Genomic DNA, 20,847 nt, shown 5'->3' on the forward strand with positions numbered 1-20,847 from the left:
ATCTTCAATCTATCTCAATGCATTCTCAGCCAATGAGGAGGGAAGTCCCGGGCAGCAAACTTTCGCAACATTGCTGGATAAGGATGGGCTCAGTTAAGAATTAGGGGGGCTGAGGGGGGGGGGGGGGCTGCTGCACACAGAAGGTTTTATTTATCTTTTTTTTTAGTGATTTTTATTTTTTAATAAACAATTCACATTAACAGCTACACCTTGACAACTTTTTCTTTTGATGGTTGTGATAAAAGCCAGCTCACCTTTTTTTTTTTTTTTTTTTTCCCCACAACCCCACCCTGCAGCCTGTCAAGCCCTCCTCCGATTTCAGTATTTCGTTTTTGTTTTTTTGTTTTTTGTTTGTGTTTTTTTTTTTCTATTATTGGTATGGCTTTAATTTTACATGAAAGAAACATCAGGAGCTTGCTGCTGTACTCTAAGGGACACAAACGCCTAACATCGCACTTTCTTCACTTTCCGTCCTGTTTCGGATATGAGGTGGTCCGACCATGCTGGATGTATTGCTAGAGTAGGGATAATTCAGAGGCACGCTGGAGTCGTTATGCCCGTTGACTGTTCTAGTCCGAAAAGCAGAAACCCCTAAGTGTAAGTTTGAGGAGCCAAAAGGACTGCAGTCTAAGCTAGGGTGGTGTGGGTGCAATGAAGAGGAAGACTGGGGGTGTCTGTGTCCCAAGCTGAGCTCCATGGATTCGGGGATTTGCGGAGAGGAGGAGGTGATGAGCTGCCGGTGGTAGTGAGGCCGGTTGACATGATGGTACAGCGGGTGATAGTGATGCGGTTCGCTTCCGTGAAAATGCTGCGGCTGACTGGGAGTGAGCTTGTGAGGTAAGATCTGAGGGTACGAGTCGCTGTTGGTGATGGGGACATCTCCGCCTGCCCACAGTCTTATCTGCTGCTGCGAGTGAGTCTGTGGACTCTGCATTTCATAATCTGTGTGGGCAACTGCACTATTATAGTATCTGTTGCTGTACCGGTAATTGCGATTATCATTAGAAGAGCCGCTGGATCCTCCTAAGCTGGACACGGAACTGGTTGTACTGGTTGAGTGACTATGGTCCATTGCAGGGCTTGTAGAGTTACTGTTACTTGTGTTTGTCCCTTCATCCGTTGTTTTCTTGAAGAAATTGTGCTGGAGAGCACAGAAAGGGGTAATTCTAGTTTTGGGGTCATAATCCAACATCCGCAGAATTAAATCTTAAAATTTGAGAAAATCGGATGGAGAATGTCCCTGTTCACCGGCCCGGCGCCCTCCAGGGCCACCAGTCTCCACGCCCAGAACTTCATGAAGTCTCCGAGTCCCCGGTACTTTGTAGTCCTTTTTGATATCTTTATTTTTCTTTACAGTCCATGAACCTTCAGGAAGTTTTTCCTTGCTTTTGGGGCCTGATCCAACATGTGGGTAGGGGGAGTTCCAAGGACCTCCACTATCTTGTTCATCTGGTCCACCTTATTGGATCCACTGAATAAAGGCTCTCCAGTGTGCATTTCCACCAATATACACCCTAATGACCACATGTCTATCGCCAAGTCGTACGGCATTCCCAGCAGCACCTCAGGCGATCGGTAAAAACGACTCTGAATATACTGGTAGATCCTTTGCCCAAGTTGACAAGAGCTGCCAAAGTCCACAATCTTGATGGCACTGCGCTTTGGGTTACACAGGAGAAAGTTTTCCGGTTTTAGGTCACAATGAATTATACTCGGGAGTGGCCAAGAACAAGAGAGCCGTGCACAGCTGCTGAGCAAACTTGCGGGTTAGGTTCAGGGAAACGCTGCAAAAGTTTGTTTCTTAAAAGGTCGTACAAATTGTAGGACAGCAGTTCAAACACCAGACAGAGATGGTTCTGAAACATAAAGTGCCGCTTTAAATGCACAATATAATACTTCATTTCCGTGTCATGCTTGTTCATAAGCTCAAGAAGTCTCAGCTCTATTTGGGCCTGGTTCAAAAATGCTTTCTTATTTTTGATGATTTTAATGGCTACCCATTCTTGATAATGGTGATCATACGCCTTCACCACCTGTCCAAACCATCCTTTCCCAATCAGTGAATCAATTTCATATCTGTCCATCCACTTTTCCCCATTTTTCACTATGTAATCATAATTATCATCATCAAATCCATCGTTGAACACTTTCCTTTCTTTCTTCGTGCTAGAGTCTTCAGGTGGCACTTGTTGGGCACGGCGCTTCTTCTTAGCATAATAAACCTCATTAATGTGCTTGTAAGTCTTTATCAAGTCCACTGAAAGCTTCCGTAGAGGTGCAGCTGCTGAATCTCGGAAGGTTAATGGAATCCGCCGTTGTAAAATTGTCATGTCTGGCAGGACCTGCTGATGATCAGCCATTGATGATTGGAGGCCGGAGAAAGGAGCGTGGCTGTGCTGGCTCGACATGCTTGCCTAAGTGGGGACAAAGGCAAAAGGGGCAGCCAGACACACAGAGGAGGAGGACTTGCATCCTGTACTGCTGCCACCTCAGGCGCAGCGGCTGCTTCTCCCCGGTTGGACGCGGCGGCACGTCCCCCTCGTCATCATCTTCATCCTGGCGGAGGAGGCCGGGCTCAGTGTGGGGATGGAAGGACTATTTATCTTAATGCATAGAATGCATTAAGATAAACTTTTTGCCCTTACAATCCCTTTAATTTCTGCTTTGTACATTTGAACAGGGGAGTGGGGATCCCCTAGCCTAGTATTTTCTAATTGTGCGGTTGAGCTTGGGTTTTTTCTGCTTGTATCTTTTGACAATGCTTGCAACCCATAGTTGGTTTATTGCTACAGCTGCACTACTAGGGACTGAAATATTCCAGGAAAGCTCTTTTCATGCTGAGGTAATAAAAATGACCACAGCTGATTGCAGTTGAATGTCAAATTGCTTTGTATGCCATTGAGAAGGTGATTATCTACACCTGCTTATGTTTACAAGTCCTATTTAGGAGGGGGGGGGTCCTTTTTCGAACTCAATGATTCTATTTTTGATTTATTATTTTTTTCTAACATGTTGGTGTTATATATTTAACCATTACGTTATAAGTTGCACTGCGTAAATACAGCTGGATAAAACAAAAATGATGTCTGTCTTCATTTTAGACTGCTGCAGCAACAAAATTTGATTAAAGGGGGAGATTCTTTTTTTTTTACCCAAAGTATGTCTAATGCAAGTCACTATTCTCTGTGATTACTGTGACGTCTGGCAGAAAGTACTCGTCGGCTTTTCAGATGCAACACCATACACCCCCAGTACTGGGGAGGGGGAAAGGATATTGCTGCAAGGCCGTGTCATACTGAAAATTAGTTTTTTTTAAAAAACACACACAAACAAACATATTTTTCTTTCGATGAAAGGATTCATACATATCCAACAAAACATGCAGTTCTGTAAAATATTGTTAGAAATTTCAAGAACGTTTGTTTGATTTTCCTAGCGGTTCGTGGGGGTCAAATTTGTTCCTTTTCAATCTCAGTGATTAGAACATTTGAAGACGCAGGATGGAAACATTTTTCTGAAAGGACTCAATTTCTATTAGTGTTTGTGGTTTTTGTTCATGAAATTCCATTAGTTATGGAATCTAATGTTAAAAGCAAAGAAAAGTTTGAAGTACTTTTGAATGACATTAATCAAAGTGTCGAATGTACTAAGAATGTTTGTATGAATGTTTGCATAAAAAACGACTAGTATGGCCAACTGTTCCCTGGGGGGGGTTTGGGGGGTTGCAGCTGGGTTATTGATTATCGTGATAGGCATAGAGTCAATCACAAAGATTTGTAGGGGTTGGGGTTGAGGATGACTGCTTGCGAGAGGTAGCATTAGAGTACTGTAAATAAAGTTTGGCCCTGTGAGCAAGTTTCTTTTTGAAAGGAGGAAGATGCCTTAAGCTGGCCATACATTATACATTTTTCTTGTTCAATTTCCTTTACATTTACCATCAATATGTAATGCAACGGCCTATCTGATTGCATACAAATTGAAAGTTATTTAGGTTTGGCTTCATATTATATGGTTTTGGTAAATCCAAAAGAAAGATGTATAATGTATGGCCAGCCCTATTCTATTAAAGTGGTTGTAAACCCTTACATACCCTATATTACCAAAAGTATTGAGACTCCTGCCTTTATATATATATATATATATACACACACACACACTTTAATGGCATTCCGGTCTTAATCTGTAGGGTTCAATATTGAGTTGGCCCACCCTTTGCAGCTATAACAGCTTCAACTCTTCTGGGAACGCTGTCCACAAGGTTTAGGAGTGTGTCTATGGGAATGTTTTAGCCATTCTTCCAGAAGCGCCTTTGTCAGGTCAGGCACTGATGTTAGATGAGAAGGCCTGGCTCGCAGTCTCCGCTCTAATTCATCCCAAAGGTTTTCTATCCGGTTGAGGTCAGGACTCTGCAGATCAGTCAAGTTCCTCCACCCCAAACTCGCTCATCCAAGTCTTTATGGACCTTGGTTTGTGAACTGGTCCAAATAATTAGACCAGTTCAAAGGAGAGAGCAGATGTGCTTAGCTTAGAACATCTCCCCCCCTCCAAGACTCATTGGATGTGTAACTTCATTTGCCTAGGCCAGAAACCAGAGAAAAAAAGAGTTTAAAACAAGTAAATATGATATACTTTCCTAAATATTTAAGCAGCATAAGGATTAAAACTACGGTTTGTTCCTACCTCTAGGTTAAATCATTTTGAGATGAGATATATATATATATATATATATAAATACATATACATATACATATATAAATACATATACATACATACATACATACATACATACAGTGCCTTGGAAAAGTATCCATACCCCTTGAAATTTTCCACATTTTGTCATGTTGCAACCAAAAACGTAAATATATTGCATTAGGATTTTATTGTAATAGACCAACACAAAGTGACACATAATTGTAAAGTGGAATGAAAATGATAAATGTTTTGCAAAATGTTTTACAAATATGTGCAATGGTTTTCAAAATGTTTTACAAATATGTGCAAAGTGTGGCGTGCATTTGTATTCAGCCGACTAAAAGTTGTCCTGTGAGCAGCTTCTTCCACCCGAGCTGTGGATCTCTGCAGCTCCTCCAGAGTTACCATGGGCCTGTTGGCTGCTTCTCCGATGAATGCTTTTCTTGCCCAGCTTGTTACTTTAGGTGGGTGGCCATCTCTTGGTAGGTTTGGAATAAATTTAATACTGGTATTATCCACAGCGCATATCCTAAAGAAACAAAATGATGCAATATATGTGCTGGGTGATGTATCAGATCCAAATTGAGTGATGCTAAAAGATTATAGCAAAAAAAACATTGGTTCTTAGAACTGTGATGGCTATTTCTGCTTACCTATCTATAATGGGTAATCATAGGCGTGCGCACGGGGTGTGCCGGGTGTGCCTGGGCACACCCTAATCACCCTGTGTCTGTTAGTGTTGGGCCGGCTTCTCCATCTCTGCCACTGAGGGTAGTGAGATACTTGGTGGAGAGGCGACTGTGCTGTTGGCTCCAGCAGATAGTGAGGCTTGTCAGAGCCGCTCAGTGTGTGTGTGACACTGTTAGGTAATGTTAATGCTTGCAGGGAGAAAGACGAGCTGTCAAAACTCAGGGGTGATGTCGGGGGTGGGCGGGACCGAACAGCTGCATAAAAGAAAAGAAAAGGAGGCGCAAACACCTAGTGCATTACCCGTGGTACTGTTAAAATTGGTTTAATAAAAATGCTGAATGCATACTCACAAACATGAAGAATAAAAATCGTATTGCAAATTCCCGTCACCCATGTGTTGGACCATGTCCTGGAAATTGCGACCGCTAACGCGTTTCGGGAGTCAAGCTCCCTTCCTCAGAGCTGGTCATGTCATAGCAGATTGAAGTTTATATAGAGAGTAGCTCAGTGTTCCTCTGCCTCTTCCCCTCCCATGCTCCTCCCTCCCCCCCGGGAAGGAGGGGGCGGGACCATCCAGTGTCAACAAAAATACTCCTGATGGGCCTATGTCTCAGTCCTCATATCTCTATGGCCTCCAATAACATGTTTCACGCCTCTTACCACACATCTAATGGAGACTGTCACACAAGCACACAGCCACAACCTGCACATGTCACAACAGATGCCAAAACAAATGCTACAACACAGGGGACCCCAAGGCTGGGAATACGGTCCAGGAGCAACACCTGGACAACGTGCACACAAATGTCTCACGCTGTCACACAAGTCCGTGTACACTCCAGACATGCCCCCTCCAACAGGACCTGCAGTGCATGCACAACTCACCAGGACTCCCCTGCGAACACTCCTGTCCGATTGCACTGGAAGCGATAGCAGTGTCCAACTATTGGCCGCTCGCATCTTCATCCTCAGGGCCCTCTCAAGCCGGAATGTAGCTGGTAAAACTGATGGAGTGCGCCATGGCTCCTCAGAAGCCATGATTTCCTCGAGGGATTGTAGCTTCCTGGTCCCGGAACGCACGCCATCTCCTCTGCGTTCCAGGACCTGTGTTGCATCGTCATCTGTAGAGCGGGGCGGAAGCTCTATGTGAGGCCCGCCCCCGACCGTATCCATGGAAACGTGTATGCAGGCTCGACTAGAGCCCTGGTTAAATACACTGCCATCTAGCGGTCAAACTGAAAACTGCACTGCTCATATTACTTGTTGAAACTTAGACTGCCCTGTCCATACGAACGGTTGTGTCCCCCAAGACATCATTGTCCCAGGTACCAAAATAAGGGCCACATCTGTTTGAAATTGGGTCCTATGTTGGTTAGTGGCCCTATTTACCCTCTGTATGTAAATGATGTTACTTAAAAACGGCCGTGCTATATACTTGTGTACTTGAAGTACTAATTAATTTGAAAAAATGTGTTTATATTGTGTTTATAAGAGAATGGACATGAGACTGCGCATCCAAAATAGTTTCGTTGTACACTGGACAATCCCTCCTTATAAGGCCTCCTTAATGGATCTACTGGAGTGCAGGATTCCCAGCATCTCCAAAGGTATGGGAACCTGATGCTACTCGCTACTGTGAACATCTCTTTAGACATACAATGTCTTCATGTTTGTGAGTATGCATTCAGCATTTTTATTAAACCAATTTTAACAGTACCACGGGTAATGCACTAGGTGTTTGCGCCTCCTTTTCTTTTCTTTTATGCATCCGTTTGGAGTTCCCTGCCTGAGGAGAGCAGCACGCCAGTCTTCCCCTTCGGAGTGAGCGCTTGGCTGATTATTTGTTTGGATTATTGCGTTCGCATTTGGGGTGCCGTAGCAGCTCCTTGGTGGATACTGTAAGTCAGTTGGATCCTTGATATTCAGCATGGTTCGGGCTATTGATGAGAGAATTCTGAGGAGGACATCCTTGGCACAAGGGTTTTCCCAAAGTGTGGATTCTTTTGAAAAACATTCTAAGGAGACTAGTTTGGAAGACACCACAGACAAAAATGATCAAAGTGATGAAGAGTTGATGATCTCTAAATTTTATAAACTTAAACAATATTTGCAAAATGAAATGTTACAATGGTGGGACATTGTTTCCTTACAGAAATATTTGGAAGTAGACAGAGCACCCAGAGGACTTCGAATATCTAATGTCTGTAATTTTTTAGAGGATGATCTAACAGAGTCATGGGTGAAAGCTTCCAGGGAATGTAGTAAGATATGGATGAAGTTGGTAATCACACAGAGAGAGCGCAATGTAGCTAAGGTTAGATCCCAGATAGCAGGACTACAAGGCGAACTAGCCGCCTTTACCTCTTTAGAATCCTTCACAGAATATGATAATAAGATTAATGAGACCACAGTCCAATTTGAGGCCGACCTCATTAGCAAAAAGGCAGGGAAATTTGAAAGGGATAGACAGGACTTTCTACAAGGCAGAGAGCAAGATTGGAAGAAAGCAACTAAGAAAGAAGTAAGATCAGATAATCCACACACTGAGAAGTTCCAGCATAGGGGCAAGTGGGGCAGAAAAAGTAGAACATATCAACCTAAGACACAGGAGCATCAAGAGAGACACACTCATAATAACACTAGTAACAACAATAACACTAAAACACAGAAACAACGGAGTTCTAACAGGTCTAGCAATAAGCAAACTGGCCGTCCATCCCCACATAAAAGAGATGGACAGAAATTTAGGGATAGAGGAGGTCAAACTGTCAACCCTTCTGGGAGTAGACCTTATGTGTCCCCTAAACCTAATAAGGGTAATAATTTATTAAAGCATACAGGTGTCACTAACCCTGAGAAATCTGGGGAGTCAGACCCTATATTAAGGGGAATAGGTGATGAACCCAGGCTCTCTGGAGCCTCCAAATGGCCAAATTCGGAGACGACAGGTTTGCCGAGGGGGGTAAATCCATCGGGACTTGCACACAAGTCCATCCCTATGAGTTCAGAGTCTCTATCCACCACTCAGGTTGAGGAGGAAAGCACCCCCAGTAGGGACTCTTCAGGGACACTTCCACCTAAGCCAGCCTCCCCTTTTTTAGTGGCAGGCCCCTCGTCGGGGCACATAAACAGGCGAAAACGGTCAGGCACACTAGAAGAGGAAGAAGAGGAGGAAAGAAACAGCAAAAGAGGGAAGGTTCAGTTGGCCAATATGACACCATAAAAATATACAATCTGTCCGATAAGGCTTTCACGGAATCAGAACTCACCTTACTACGGAAGGGTTTGAATTTTGCTCCCCCCGCACTCCCTAATCTTTTTGAACTTTTTGTAGATTTAAACAAGTTCACACGCAACCTAACATTGAAAAGATACTTTGCCAAAAAGGAGAGCAAAAATGAAACAACCAATGGTGGGGCTCTAGAGTCAGTGGATGAGGCAGACTCAGCACAGGAGGAAGCAGGTCTAAGTGCACTAGAAGATCTTTGGGAGGAAGGAAGGTGCTATGATGACGAAGAAGGTATGATAGAATTTGAGAGATTATGCCAGGTCCACACAGGGCAGATTCAGCACACTTCATTTAAGCCCAAGTCGATTTTCCATCCCCATTGGGCCAAGGGCAATTATATTTCAACATTTTATGAGATGGTTTATTCGGATTTTAACAAACTATGTCAGAAAGTTAGGGGGGAATACTCTGCAACCATGCCACAAGGAGAACGTGAGGCTTTGAGGAATCTGAAGAATAACCCAGATTTAGTATTTAAACAGGCCGATAAAGGGGGTGGATTAGTAATACAGAACAAGGAACAGTATATGGCAGAGGCCTATAGGTTGTTAAGTGATGCTGACACGTATGAGAGACTCCCTGGTGATCCAACAGCCATCTATACGGGGATCTATAAGGAGATTCTGGATCGGGCTCTTGAAGCTAAAATCCTTACGAAACAAGAAAGAGGTTTCCTTCTAAGACCCTTCCCAGTCATACCGCACTTCTACCATATCCCCAAAGTGCATAAAGACACTTCGAATCCTCCAGGCAGACCCATAATAGCGGGTATAGACAGCCTCACTTGTAATTTGGGGAATTACATTGACCATTTCCTACAGGGTATGGTCATGCAGTTGCCCTCTTACATACGTGACTCAGGCCATATGCTGGAGGTTTTGACTAATTATAAATGGCAGGAAAACTATAGATGGGTATCATTAGATGTATGCTCACTGTATACCTCTATCCAACATGAGTACGGGTTGCAAGCAGTTCAGCACTTTATGTTTCAAGATCAGACGCTCCATCACACTCAAATACAATTTTTACTTGAGTGTATTGAGTTCACCTTGACGCACAACTTTTTCACGTTTGTGGGTGAATTCTACAGGCAGCTCAGGGGCACGGCGATGGGAGCCAGGTTCGCCCCTAGTTATGCCAATTTGTTCATGGGGCTATGGGAACACCAGTATATTTGGAGGAATAACCCCTATGGGGCGAACCTGGTTCTCTTTGCCCGGTATATAGACGATATTATCGTCATTTGGGATGGAACAGAAGAGGAACTACAGGCATTTGTGCAGTACTGCCAAAACAACCCGTATGGTATACAGTTCACATATGTGGTGAATAAGGAAAAGTTGGTCTTTTTGGACCTAGAACTCAAGGCAGAGCAAGATGGGTGTATTACATCGAAAACTCACTTTAAGCCTACAGCAGGTAATTCGTACCTACATGCCCATAGTAACCATCACCCCAGGTGGATACGCAATGTCCCCCTGGGGCAATTCTGTAGGCTTAGACGCACATGCACCAAGCTCGAGGATTTTGAAGAACAGAGTTCAATTTTGATCAAAAAATTCCAACAAAAAGGATATGATAATCAAAGCATACTTACAGCATATACCAAATATAGGCAAGAATACACCGATGATAGGAAGCCTGAGAATTGTAGAACCAGTCGAGGATACAGGACAAGGGAGGACGAACCTGGCTCCCATCGCCGTGCCCCTGAGCTGCCTGTAGAATTCACCCACAAACGTGAAAAAGTTGTGCGTCAAGGTGAACTCAATACACTCAAGTAAAAATTGTATTTGAGTGTGATGGAGCGTCTGATCTTGAAACATAAAGTGCTGAACTGCTTGCAACCCGTACTCATGTTGGATAGAGGTATACAGTGAGCATACATCTAATGATACCCATCTATAGTTTTCCTGCCATTTATAATTAGTCAAAACCTCCAGCATATGGCCTGAGTCACGTATGTAAGAGGGCAACTGCATGACCATACCCTGTAGGAAATGGTCAATGTAATTCCCCAAATTACAAGTGAGGCTGTCTATACCCGCTATTATGGGTCTGCCTGGAGGATTCGAAGTGTCTTTATGCACTTTGGGGATATGGTAGAAGTGCGGTATGACTGGGAAGGGTCTTAGAAGGAAACCTCTTTCTTGTTTCGTAAGGATTTTAGCTTCAAGAGCCCGATCCAGAATCTCCTTATAGATCCCCGTATAGATGGCTGTTGGATCACCAGGGAGTCTCTCATACGTGTCAGCATCACTTAACAACCTATAGGCCTCTGCCATATACTGTTCCTTGTTCTGTATTACTAATCCACCCCCTTTATCGGCCTGTTTAAATACTAAATCTGGGTTATTCTTCAGATTCCTCAAAGCCTCACGTTCTCCTTGTGGCATGGTTGCAGAGTATTCCCCCCTAACTTTCTGACATAGTTTGTTAAAATCCGAATAAACCATCTCATAAAATGTTGAAATATAATTGCCCTTGGCCCAATGGGGATGGAAAATCGACTTGGGCTTAAATGAAGTGTGCTGAATCTGCCCTGTGTGGACCTGGCATAATCTCTCAAATTCTATCATACCTTCTTCGTCATCATAGCACCTTCCTTCCTCCCAAAGATCTTCTAGTGCACTTAGACCTGCTTCCTCCTGTGCTGAGTCTGCCTCATCCACTGACTCTAGAGCCCCACCATTGGTTGTTTCATTTTTGCTCTCCTTTTTGGCAAAGTATCTTTTCAATGTTAGGTTGCGTGTGAACTTGTTTAAATCTACAAAAAGTTCAAAAAGATTAGGGAGTGCGGGGGGAGCAAAATTCAAACCCTTCCGTAGTAAGGTGAGTTCTGATTCCGTGAAAGCCTTATCGGACAGATTGTATATTTTTATGGTGTCATATTGGCCAACTGAACCTTCCCTCTTTTGCTGTTTCTTTCCTCCTCTTCTTCCTCTTCTAGTGTGCCTGACCGTTTTCGCCTGTTTATGTGCCCCGACGAGGGGCCTGCCACTAAAAAAGGGGAGGCTGGCTTAGGTGGAAGTGTCCCTGAAGAGTCCCTACTGGGGGTGCTTTCCTCCTCAACCTGAGTGGTGGATAGAGACTCTGAACTCATAGGGATGGACTTGTGTGCAAGTCCCGATGGATTTACCCCCCTCGGCAAACCTGTCGTCTCCGAATTTGGCCATTTGGAGGCTCCAGAGAGCCTGGGTTCATCACCTATTCCCCTTAATATAGGGTCTGACTCCCCAGATTTCTCAGGGTTAGTGACACCTGTATGCTTTAATAAATTATTACCCTTATTAGGTTTAGGGGACACATAAGGTCTACTCCCAGAAGGGTTGACAGTTTGACCTCCTCTATCCCTAAATTTCTGTCCATCTCTTTTATGTGGGGATGGACGGCCAGTTTGCTTATTGCTAGACCTGTTAGAACTCCGTTGTTTCTGTGTTTTAGTGTTATTGTTGTTACTAGTGTTATTATGAGTGTGTCTCTCTTGATGCTCCTGTGTCTTAGGTTGATATGTTCTACTTTTTCTGCCCCACTTGCCCCTATGCTGGAACTTCTCAGTGTGTGGATTATCTGATCTTACTTCTTTCTTAGTTGCTTTCTTCCAATCTTGCTCTCTGCCTTGTAGAAAGTCCTGTCTATCCCTTTCAAATTTCCCTGCCTTTTTGCTAATGAGGTCGGCCTCAAATTGGACTGTGGTCTCATTAATCTTATTATAATATTCTGTGAAGGATTCTAAAGAGGTAAAGGCGGCTAGTTCGCCTTGTAGTCCTGCTATCTGGGATCTAACCTTAGCTACATTGCGCTCTCTCTGTGTGATTACCAACTTCATCCATATCTTACTACATTCCCTGGAAGCTTTCACCCATGACTCTGTTAGATCATCCTCTAAAAAATTACAGACATTAGATATTCGAAGTCCTCTGGGTGCTCTGTCTACTTCCAAATATTTCTGTAAGGAAACAATGTCCCACCATTGTAACATTTCATTTTGCAAATATTGTTTAAGTTTATAAAATTTAGAGATCATCAACTCTTCATCACTTTGATCATTTTTGTCTGTGGTGTCTTCCAAACTAGTCTCCTTAGAATGTTTTTCAAAAGAATCCACACTTTGGGAAAACCCTTGTGCCAAGGATGTCCTCCTCAGAATTCTCTCATCAATAGCCCGAACCATGCTGAATATCAAGGATCCAACTGACTTACAGTATCCACCAAGAACATAAGAGAAACATCCACAAAGGTTTTGACAAGCATTCCCTTTCTTGTCACTTTCGGGATGTACATGATAAGAAATGGGTAGGTCTGAAAGCCTTTGGACTTGAGGCCATCACAGGTTATACAGATGTTGGCCTCAGATTTCAAAGATTGTGCAGTAGAGAAACGTACTGGATTCATCTTCTTGGCTCATTGGCCCCTAGGGGATTGAATGAGAGTTTGGATATAACAGCTGTTATACGCTGAGTATAGGGTCAGCCAGCCCCAGGAGCCCCATTAAGGAGAGTCATAGAGCCATGAGAGGTAGGGACCACCAGCAAACAAAGGGGGGAGGCAGGTTGCAGGCAAAGAAGAAACAAAGATATAAGGGCGAGGTTTTGTGGTCACCTTTACAGGTAGGAGCACCCATCCTACCAGATAGGCCATTGGTTATGAGGCTAGGGATGAAAATATTGGACGTACATGGTGCACCACACATTTTCTTCCATTTTCATTACTTCATTATTATTTATTTTTTCTATCTTTTTCATTTTTTCATTGTACCATTTTAGTATATGAACTGTTGAACATGACACTGTCAGCAGTTGTGTGAAATAAGTGTATAGTAGACTCATCATTTAATGTGTCTAAAGGATGCATTTCATCAGGTATTGTATTAGGAGTTCGGCCATACATAGGCCATTTTAGATTTATATATATACATATATATATATATATATATGTGTATATATATATATATATATATGTGTATTTTTACTATTGTATATCACATTGTATGTCTAAAGAGATGTTCACAGTAGCGAGTAGCATCAGGTTCCCATACCTTTGGAGATGCTGGGAATCCTGCACTCCAGTAGATCCATTAAGGAGGCCTTATAAGGAGGGATTGTCCAGTGTACAACGAAACTATTTTGGATGCGCAGTCTCATGTCCATTCTCTTATAAACACAATATAAACACATTTTTTCAAATTAATTAGTACTTCAAGTACACAAGTATATAGCACGGCCGTTTTTAAGTAACATCATTTACATACAGAGGGTAAATAGGGCCACTAACCAACATAGGACCCAATTTCAAACAGATGTGGCCCTTATTTTGGTACCTGGGACAATGATGTCTTGGGGGACACAACCGTTCGTATGGACAGGGCAGTCTAAGTTTCAACAAGTAATATGAGCAGTGCAGTTTTCAGTTTGACCGCTAGATGGCAGTGTATTTAACCAGGGCTCTAGTCGAGCCTGCATACACGTTTCCATGGATACGGTCGGGGGCGGGCCTCACATAGAGCTTCCGCCCCGCTCTACAGATGACGATGCAACACAGGTCCTGGAACGCAGAGGAGATGGCGTGCGTTCCGGGACCAGGAAGCTACAATCCCTCGAGGAAATCATGGCTTCTGAGGAGCCATGGCGCACTCAATCAGTTTTACCAGCTACATTCCGGCTTGAGAGGGCCCTGAGGATGAAGATGCGAGCGGCCAATAGTTGGACACTGCTATCGCTTCCAGTGCAATCGGACAGGAGTGTTCGCAGGGGAGTCCTGGTGAGTTGTGCATGCACTGCAGGTCCTGTTGGAGGGGGCATGTCTGGAGTGTACACGGACTTGTGTGACAGCGTGAGACATTTGTGTGCACGTTGTCCAGGTGTTGCTCCTGGACCGTATTCCCAGCCTTGGGGTCCCCTGTGTTGTAGCATTTGTTTTGGCATCTGTTGTGACATGTGCAGGTTGTGGCTGTGTGCTTGTGTGACAGTCTCCATTAGATGTGTGGTAAGAGGCGTGAAACATGTTATTGGAGGCCATAGAGATATGAGGACTGAGACATAGGCCCATCAGGAGTATTTTTGTTGACACTGGATGGTCCCGCCCCCTCCTTCCCGGGGGGGAGGGAGGAGCATGGGAGGGGAAGAGGCAGAGGAACACTGAGCTACTCTCTATATAAACTTCAATCTGCTATGACATGACCAGCTCTGAGGAAGGGAGCTTGACTCCCGAAACGCGTTAGCGGTCGCAATTTCCAGGACATGGTCCAACACATGGGTGACGGGAATTTGCAATACGATTTTTATTCTTCATGTTTGTGAGTATGCATTCAGCATTTTTATTAAACCAATTTTAACAGTACCACGGGTAATGCACTAGGTGTTTGCGCCTCCTTTTCTTTTCTTTTATGCATCCGTTTGGAGTTCCCTGCCTGAGGAGAGCAGCACGCCAGTCTTCCCCTTCGGAGTGAGCGCTTGGCTGATTATTTGTTGGGACCGAACAGCTATCAAACACCAGCCAATAGGATGGGGTCTGGGCGGCCGCTTCGTTTATGTGGCTCCGCCCCTTTCTTAAGCAGCCCAATCATTGGCTGGTGTTTGACAGCTGCTTGATCCCGCCCACCCCCGACATCACCGCTTTTTTTTACAGCTGGGCTTTCTCCCTGAAAGCAGCTACATTACATGACAGTGTCATACACACAGTGGGGTACCAATGTGGGGTGTCAGCCGGCGTTCTCTGAGATCCCACATCGCAGGGTGAAGGCAGCTGCAGTGGCAGCTCCTTCAGTCCGTGCTGCTAGCGGGGGGCGGAGCCGGGATGGGAAGAAGGGGGCGGAGCCTCGCGGGGAGGGGCGGAGCCTCGGCGGGAAGAAGGGGGCGGAGCCTCGGCGGGAAGAAGGTGAGTGCGTTCCCATTGCTCAAGTGTGTGTGCTGGATAGGAGGGGGGTGGGGAAGCTGCATATAGAGGGATTCATCTTTCCCTATTCTTTCTGCAGCTGCTGAATAACTGATTCTCCTCCTCTCCCTCCTGCAGGAAGAATAGGGAAAGATCAATTCATCTATATGCAGCTGCCCCATCCCCCTCCTATACAACTTCTTTTGCTAGCCCCCCGGTGCTCGTAATCCCCCCCTCTGCTCTTAGCCCCCCCCAAAGGCACTAGACCCCCCTGTTCTTTAGCACCCCCCATGCTCTTCAGCCCCCCACAGTGCTTTTCATCTCCCTCCCCCCAAGTGCTCCCTGTCCCCCCCAGTGCTCTCCACCCCCTGGTTTTCCTTGCCCGCCCCCTAAGTGCTCCCTGTCCCCCACCCAGTGCTCTCCACCCCCCTGGTTTTCCCTGCCGCCCCCCAAGTGCTCTCCACCCCCCTGGTTTTCCCTGCCGCCCCCCAAGTGCTCTCCACCCCCCTGGTTTTCCCTGCCCGCCCCCCAAGTGCTCGCTGTCCCTCCCAGTGCTCTCCACCCCCCTGGTTTTCCCTGCCGCCCCCCAAGTGCTCTCCACCCCCCTGGTTTTCCCTGCCCGCCCCCCCAAGTGCTCGCTGTCCCTCCCAGTGCTCTCCACCCTCCTGGTTTTCCGTGCTCGCCCCCCCCAGTGCTCCCCCCCCGCGCCTTCCAACCCCCCTACAATGCTTTCCAAATCCCCTCTTTATTCTCTCCAGCCCCCCCCACCGTGCCCTTCAGCTCCTCCAGTGCTCTCTGCTTGCCCTGTGCTCTCCGGCCCCCCTAGTGCTCTTCTATCTTCTATCATGTCCTCAGTCTCCGAGCATCTCCTGTATCATGTCCTCAGTCTCTGACCATCTCCTGTATCATGTCTGCAGTCTCTGACCATCTCCTGTACCATGTCTACAGTCTCTGACCATCTCCTGTATCACATCTGCAGTCTCTGACCATCTCATGTATCATGTTTGCAGTCTCTGACCATCTCCTGTATCACGTCTGCAGTCTCTGACCATCTCCTTTATCATGTCTGTAGTCTCTGACCATCTCCTGTATCACGTCTGCAGTCTCTGACCATCTACTGTATCATGTCTGCAGTCTCTGACCATCTACTGTATCCTGTCTGCAGTCTCTGACCATCTCCTTTATCATGTCTGTAGTCTCTGACCATCTCCTGTATCACGTTTGCAGTCTCTGACCATCTCCTTTATCATGTCTGTAGTCTCTGACCATCTCCTGTAAACACATTGCTAATAATATTAGCTATCTATTTATGCTGAAGGTAGGACTGTGCAGGGGAGGCAGAGAGTGCAAAAGTGGGAACTGTGATTAGAGAGACAGGGGGCAGACTGCAAGGGGCACTGTGATTGGGGGGGGGGGGGGGGCTGTGAATTTTGTGCAATAAATATTCCTGAAAACATTACAAATTTTTGTGGGTGCTTACATTTTAAAGTTGGGGGGTGCCAGATATAGGATCCGCCCCGGGTGCCAAATTCTCTAGGTACGCCACTGCACACACACTGAGCAGCTCTTGCAAGTCTCACTGTCTGCTGAATGTGAAACTCCCCCTCTCCCCTGTTAGTGTCCATAAGTGGTGCCCAGTAGTGCCACCTATCAGTGCCCAGTAGTGCCACCTATCAGTGCCCACCAGTGCCACCTATCAGTGCCCACCAGTGCCACTTCATCAGTGCCCATCAGTGTCACCTAATAGTGCCTATCAGTGCCCAGCAGTGCCGCCTCATCAGTGCCACCTATCAGTGCCCACCAGTGCCGCCTCATCAGTGCCCATCAGACACATCTAACAGTGCCTATCAGTGCTTCCTATCAGTGCCACCAATCAGTGCCCACCAATGCCGCCTATCAGTGATGCCTATTAGTGCCCATCAGTGCTGCCAATAAGTGCTGCCTATCAGTGCCACCTATCAGTACCCATCAGTGCAGCCTCATCAGTGCCAGTCAGTGCTGAGAACAAGCGCCTATTAGTGCTGCCTATCAGTCCATATCAGTGCCTCACATGTAATTTCACCTGTAATACTCATCAAAAGGAAAATAAGGCATACATCTTTTTCAAAACTTAGCAGTGATGGTGGAACCCCTCTACAGATATTTGCCATACAATTTAACTTAAGTGCAAAAACCTTTTAGTGTCCCAATACTTTTGACAAGTGTTTATGTGTGTGTGTGTGTGTGTGTGTGTATATATATATATATATATATATATATATATATATATATAGTGTGTGTATGTGTGTGTGTATATATATATATATATATATATATATATATATATATATATATATATATATACACACGCATGTGTGTTTGAGCTTTGGGGTGCACACCCTAATGCAATAGGCTGCGCACGCCTATGTGGGTAATTTACATATACCTTTTTCACCATCCACCCTTATAAAGAGCTTAAACAGTGCATTATAGTGACTGTGCAAATGACAAGATAATCAAAATTAGCTTAAAAAAATAAGTGCAAAAAAATATATGTATATAAAATCAGAAAAATATATATAAAAATTATATTAATAGGTTATTTAGTTCATAAATATTCCAGTGCAAAAGGTTTGTAAAAAGTCATAAAGTGACAAGTGTCCAAATAGTCCAAAGTTTCCTAGCTTCTGTGATGGTGTTTCAAAAAACAGTGCAGTGGTGGTGTCACCCTCCTTGCTGCTGTGTATTAAGGTAGGTAATTCAAACTCACCAGATGGTGTTGACCCACAATGCCTTACGAGAAGTGGGTCAGTAGAGCTTATATGATGGATATCCAGCGGGGTCCCATCCGTCTGTGTCCGGGTGGTCCTGGCTGCTCCTATTGGTAGGTATATTAAGGCAGAAAAATCACACTCCTCATGGTGTAGTATTGCATAAAATCTGTGTTTATTGTAAAAACCATATAGCAAATGCAACAAGTATAAAAAAATATATAAAAACGTTGGTGGTACAGCTAACTAAATATTAGTATAGGGAATCGCTCAAAAACACTACCGTGGAAGCCAATTGTGGGCGCCAGTGATGGTCCGCCCGCTTGTGACACGGAGCTTCCGGGTAGTGTGCGGTGTGCGTTCCAGGTACCACTAGAGTGAGGCTACGTGCGTCTCAGCTTGATGCATTTCGTCATCAATGTGTGACGTCTTCGGAAGCTGCAATCACATTTCACACAGTAAATCACTTATATACAATTTTGGCGCGAGTATTTATTCACCAATGCATTCTTGGTAGGTTTGCATTGTGCCATACTCTTTCCATTTTTGGATGATGGATTGAACAGTGCTCCGTGAGATGTTCAAAGCTTGAGATTTTTTTTATAACCTATCCCTGGTTAAAAGTAATTGTAAAGTCTTGTTTTAAAAAAAAAAAAAAAAAAAAAAAGTATACTTGTACTCTGTGCAGTTGGTTTTGCACAGATCGGCCCAGATCCTCCTCTTCCTGGGTCCCTCATTCATGCTCCTGGCCCCTCCCTCCTATCGAGTGCCCCCACAGCAAGAAGCTTGCTATGAGGGCACCCAAACCGAGCTTCAGCTCCGTGTGTCCATTCAGACACGGAGCTGCCGTTTGGCCCCACCCCTCTCTCCTGATTCACTCACTGACTTTCACAGCTGCAGTAGCTAATGCCACTGTGGCTGGATCTAAGCCAATCAGGAGCGAGAGTGTCCCAGGACAGCCAAAGGACTCGTGGACATCACTGGACAGAGAGGGGGCACAGGTAAGTATTAGGGGTGCTGGGGGGGGGGGGTTGCTACACGCAGAAGGCTTTTTATCTTAATGCATAGTTAAAGCTGTGAAGAAGTTGTAAAGTCAGAATGCATTAAGATAAAAAAAATAAAAACCTTCCTGACTTTACAACTTCTCCAAAGCTTTAACCCAGACCAGTCTGGTGGTTCCTTGGCCTTCATGATGCCGTTTGTTTACTAAGGTTCTCTAACAAACCTCCGAGGGCTTCACAGAACAGCTGTATTTATTCTGAGATTAAAATACACACGGGGGGACTCTTATTTACTAATTAGGTGACTTCTGAAGGCAATTGGTTCCACTAGAGTAAAGGGGCTGAATACAAATGCACGCCACACTTTTCAGATTTTTATTGGTTAAAAATTTTAAAAAACATTTATCATTTTCCTTCCACTTCACAATTATGTGCCACTTTGTGTTGGTGTAATACATAAAATCCCAATAAAATATGTTTACGTTTTTGGTTGTAACATGATAAAATGTGGAAAATTTCAAGGGGTATGAATATTTTTTCAAGGCACTGTGTGTATGTGTGTGTGTGTATCTGTGTGTGTGTGTGTGTGAGTATGTGTGTGTGTATGTATATATATATATATATATATATATATATATATATATATATATGTGTGTGTGTGTGTATATGTGTATAATATTTATCTCCAAACTGGTTTAGAGGCACTCACGGGTCTTGCAGAGGAAGAGGATAAAAAACGGCAGTGGTTTTTATTGTCAGCTGTTCGATGAGGCTCAGTCCATCTTTCTCTAGACAGACTGAGCTTCATTGAAACGTTGACCATAAAAACACTGCTGTTTTTTAATCGATTTATATGTGCACCAAATATCCCAGGATACTAACCTAATTTCTATTTAACTGAAATACAAAAAAAAAATAGGAACCCCCAGAATTTCCATTTGTTTTGGGATTGGATTATTGACCGCAAATTTGACACTGTTGATGTACATCTACCACCATATGTGCAAACCCACTGCCTACTACTTTATATCTACAGATATAAATACTTGTTTCAGATCAGACTTCTACCTTATTGTGCCCTGTTGGTCAGTGTACTACTCAGACAACTAGCGTTTTCAGAAAGGAACTGACAATGGCAGAGCCAATGTGTGTGTCTCTCTGGAGTTTTAATTTAATAAGGAGCGCAAACAGAATTATTCACTAACGCGAAGTGTGGTAACCCATGGCAAAAAAACAGAATTGATCTTTCAATGACCTGCCTTCAGTAAACTAGAATCTGGTTGCTGTGGGTTGCTCTGCTTTGTACTTCATTTTTGAACTTGTACTAATTCTGTATTTCCAGCCTTTCAGTAAAAGCGGCATAATTGGAGTTATTTAACTAAAAGCAGTCAGAATAAAGTGTGTTTTTTTTTTATTGCGTGACTCACGTCTAATTATGGTAACACTACTATATTAAGCAAAGATATTATAAATGTCTTTTTGCTTTTGCAGGTACAAAAACAGGCTTTTTCTAAAGAGAATTTCTTACATGTGCTTTGCGTTTATAATT

The 20,847-nt window shown here is 44.3% G+C and overlaps 1 protein-coding gene and 1 pseudogene across 3 annotated transcripts in view; one reads left to right on the forward strand and one right to left on the reverse strand.

The window, feature by feature from the left end:
- UGP2 (UDP-glucose pyrophosphorylase 2) overlaps positions 1-20,847 on the forward strand; it is a 241,091-nt gene that overhangs the window by 136,897 nt on the left and 83,347 nt on the right. The window lies entirely within an intron of this gene.
- Positions 311-2,589, reverse strand: LOC309549704 (dual specificity tyrosine-phosphorylation-regulated kinase 1B-like; annotated as a pseudogene). Its single transcript has one exon. The product of its transcript is annotated as a dual specificity tyrosine-phosphorylation-regulated kinase 1B-like (transcript).

The sequence above is a fragment of the Pelophylax lessonae genome (assembly GCF_965119305.1).
Source record: "Pelophylax lessonae genome assembly, chromosome: 3".
NCBI lineage: Eukaryota > Metazoa > Chordata > Amphibia > Anura > Ranidae > Pelophylax > Pelophylax lessonae.